Source organism: Bison bison, unplaced genomic scaffold, assembly GCF_000754665.1.
Source record: "Bison bison bison isolate TAMUID 2011002044 unplaced genomic scaffold, Bison_UMD1.0 scf7180017861309, whole genome shotgun sequence".
NCBI classification, from domain to species: domain Eukaryota; kingdom Metazoa; phylum Chordata; class Mammalia; order Artiodactyla; family Bovidae; genus Bison; species Bison bison.
The window spans coordinates 7317-11878 of NW_011491881.1; positions in this window are offsets into that span (position 1 = coordinate 7317).

Sequence of the window (4562 nt, forward strand, 5' to 3'; positions counted from 1 at the left end):
GTGTTTTCAGTGAAAATTTACTGTCCCTTCATTCACTGATAAATTTCACATGATAGCATTTTATTTCAGGAGTTTCCAGCCTAGAGAACTTGGCTTTGCAGAAGTGTCTACACAAGTAATGGGACCCAGGAACTCATTCCAATACTTCAATAGGCTTAACATAAATAATGTTCTTTTAACTGAAGCTCTTATTAGATAGTTAATAAAGTTGGTAAAACTAATTATAATTTAAATATACTTTGTGGGGCGGACAAACTTTTTTATAAACAGAATGAATATGGAAAGGGAAGAATGCAACCTGATGGAACAGACTGAAAGCCCTGACCTGCTCTTCTCCCTTTAGATATTTCTGCAGGTTCCAAGAATCTCTCTGTTTAGAAAACATGATTGTGACCTCCCGGCTACCCCACAGTAGAAAAGGAGTACCCTGCACCCACTGTCCAATAAGATTTGAGAACTCTGAAACATCATCAGTGGCCAGGCAATAAACATCAGATCAAGTTGAGAGTGATAGAAAAAGTGAAACTCCTCTAGCAGGACAAGGATGGGTGTTGGGTCTGGAGAGAGAAAGAAAAAGCTGTACAAAGCAGACTTGAGGAAACAGCTTTCAGTTTTCACATTTTGTTTGCATCCCTCAATTTCTTAGGTCTCCACATCATTATTGGAAAGAGAAGTGGGAGAATAGATGGTTAAGCTCCTTTAAATTAAATCATTCTTTTTTCATACCCTTTCTGCTTTGCCTTTCTGCCCTGGGAGTGTAAATATTGGCACCTATACCACCTTGGTGCCAATGTTTACATTCTCAGGGGGAGGAGGATCCCAGGAATATTTCCCAGGGGTGTTATTTGTCTGCTGACACACTTCACATCTGTATCCATAGTCCCACCCTGAGCTGCAGATCTGTATGTCTAGCCACTTCTTTCCATGCACAGGGTCCTGAATTCCCTGTGTATTTTTGAACATGCCAGGCTCTCCACCACCAGATCATTGAACATGGCTTTCCCTTTAACTCTACCCCCAACACCATGGATTTATAAGAATATACAACAGAAGCAGCGTCCCCTCCAGGAAGACCTCCCTGACTCTCTTCCATCCTATGCTGGGTTACATGCCCATTTTCTGTCCTCCTATACGCCTTCAGCAAACTTCCCAGAGCATGTTTCTCTAGAAATAATGTCATCGGTGTACTTGTCCTTCCCCCTCAGTAATCAATGAGACTCTTGAGGGCCATGGCTAAGTCTTAACTTGTATCTTCAACACTTCCCAGGCTGTCTGACACTCCATTCTTACTAAATATTTGCCAAATGTATGAGTAAATCAATAAATGAATGAATAAGTAAGTGAATATTAATAGGAAAATAACACTTAGTGAGTACCAATTACACTACAGGAACTGCACAAGGTTTTATTAAATGGTACCTCATTAAGTAATTTAGGATTCTGAAGTAGTAGTACCTTTATGGATAAACAGGATGCTAACTTACCCACAGTCATATTAGTGCTAGCTGGTAAGTAAGGGTTCCACAGGCTTCCCTGGTGGCTCAGTGGTAAAGAATTCACCTGCCAATGAAAGTGGGGAAGATTCCCTGGAGAAGGAAATGGCAACCCACTCCAGTATTCTTGCCTGGGAAATCCCATGGACAGAGGAGCCTGGCGGGTACAGTCCATAGGGTCGCAAAGAGCAGAACACAATTGAGAGACTAAACAACAACAAGTAAGGGTTCAAATGCAAACCTCTATTTCTACAGTCCTCATCGTCTCATGTTGTGCTTCAGTGGAAAGAAGGGCGGGGAGTATATGCCCTTGCATACCTTTTTATTACAGGAAAAGTACGAGCTGAGGGAATAAATAGATAAAGGAAAGCAGAGGATGCAAGGAGCCTTTGGATGCATGTGGCAGCCCCTGCCTGGGCAGAGGTAAACAAAGAGCAGTGGAGAGTGCAGGACTCAGAGCCTGGAGGAAGACTGCACCCTGGGAGAGAGCTGCTCTACCAGGACTCTGAGTAATAAAAGACAGCACTGCGAGGCAATTCCCCAGAGCGGTAGAAAAACTGCCCACTGGAGCTGGGGATTTTACAGCCTTGAGTTACTCTAGGGCAAGCCACAGATTTTCCCAGGAAAAACTACTTCAAGTGATTCCCTCCCCAGATAGGATCTGGATTCCGAGAAATTCAGTCCTTTCAAGGAACGAGAATAACAAATCTGGACTCTGATCTCTCTTTGCCCTCCTCCCTTCTTACGTGAAATTCCCTCCTAGCCTAAGTCTGGGGGAGGGGCTGTCCCAAACACCCTGGTGTCCCTTGCTGTCTATAGGTTCTTCTTGGGAACTGACTCCTCCTTGCTTCTCACCACAGTGTCCATCTGACTTGTTTTTTCCCTCTGTGTCACAATGCACTTTTTCAGAGGCAAAAAGATCTTTTTTCCTTTGCCCCTCTAACAAATTCAGAAAACTAGCCAAGTTCAAAGATCATGCTGTGGAAACTTTGGCAGGTTTTAAAACAAATGTCTCTGACATCCATAGCCTCCCAGCTTGGCCCTAGCTGACCAGGTGGTCTATTGCATGTCACTGTCCCTACTGGGACTCCTTGGAGCAGAAGCCTCTTTCCCATCTCTTTCAAAACACTCATGAAACAGTTTGTAAAACTGCCTTGAGATCAGGAATATTGCTTCAGAAATTCCAATCAGAAGGCTTCTCTGGTGGCTCAGTGATGAAAAATCTGCCTGCCAATGCAGGAGACATGGTTCAATCCCTGGTCCGAGAAGATCCCACATGCCGCGGAGCAGCTAAGCCCGTTTGCCGCAACTATTGAACCTGTGCTCTAGAGCCCGGGAGACACAGCTACTGGACCTATATGCCACAGCTACCAAAGCCTGCTGGCCCTATAGCCTCTGTTCTGCAACAAGAGAAGCCACTGCAATGAGAAGCCCGTGTACTGCAACTAAGAGAGAAGTCCCCACTAGCAGAAACTAGAGATAAGTCCATGCAGCAAGGAAGACTCAGATAGACATAAATAAAAAGAAATGCCAACCAAACTCAATCAAAATACATCTGTAAATTCTTGTTTAATAATGGCTATAGGGAAAGTCTGTCTAATCTCAAAGAATGACCATTTGGAAAATATTTGTCAAAATGAAAAATGGACATGCCAAACTAAAACAACCCAAATACCTTTCAGTAATAGGGACATAGATAACTAAACTGTAGAACAGCATCAGCAATAAACATGGTTGAATTATACCTGCAAGCAACGATATGGATGGACATGCCACATACCAGCTGAGCGAAAGAAAACAAGGCCAGGGAGACTACAGAGGGTATGCTACTCTTCATAATTCTTCAAAACAAGCAAAAGTACACAGAGAAGCAGAGAAAGAGATTAGCTACTTTGAAATTCAGAGTATATTTGTTTTCTAAATAAATGAAGCCCAATCTACGTGCTGCAAGGGGTCACTTGAAGATTTTCAACAGCAAATAAGACATTTGAGAGCCCTCTGATAGCTCATCCTGTTGCATGCTGTGCTGTGCTCAGTCGTGTCTGACTCTTGGTGACCCCATGGACTGTAGCCCGCCAGGCTCCTCTGTCCATGGGGATTCTGCAGGCAAGAATACTGGAGTGGGTTGCCATTTCCTTCTTCAGGGGATCTTCCCAACCCAGGGATCCAACCCAGGTCTCCCGCATTGCAGGCATATTCTTTACCAGCTAAGCTACTAGGGAAGCCCCATCCTGCATTTACAGTTTAAAGTTTAACTTTGGGAACTTAATGTTTCGTGAAGCAATGTATTGAATGTAACTAATATATGTTGCCTTATTAATTAATTAAGAGAAAACACATATTCAGTCAATTAAAAATAAAATAATGTTATAACCTAAAGGATAAATGTTCTAAAGGAAAATAAATACAAGCAAAACAACAATTAGTGTTTAAGACCATATAGTGTGTCATCAAGCTGTCATAAAAACGTAAAAATCATAAGTGTTGATTATGACACAATTACGCTTTAGAGTTTATATATGTTACATAATTCTTTTGTGGTACCAAAGCTATAACTAATTCTTTTTTTTCATCTATCTATCCTAAACCCAGCAATTTCACTTTAGGAATTTATTCTATCAGTATACTCATATATGTATGAAATAAGATATGTATCAATACAAGCATATTCATGCGGTATTACTTGTCATCCAAAAAATGGAAACAACATTTATCAACAAGGAATTAAATAAATGAAAGTGTATACAGAGGAATTAACTGAAAGAATCAAGTTACAAAATGTATAATTTTCTGATATTTAAAAAAGAATAATATATACACACATATGCTGAAATATGCATGCATGCAATATCTCTGAGAGGAAACAAACTGTATTGCCTAAGAAACTGGAATGGGAGGGAGATTATTATGTGCCTTGTACTGTTACTGTTTTTAGTTTTGTATTGTCGACTAAAAAAATATATTCACCACCTAAAAGTTCAGTTCAGTTCAGTCGCTCAGTCGTGTCCGATTCTTTGCAGCCCCATGTATCGCAGCACGCCAAGCCTCCCTGTCCATCACCAACTCCCG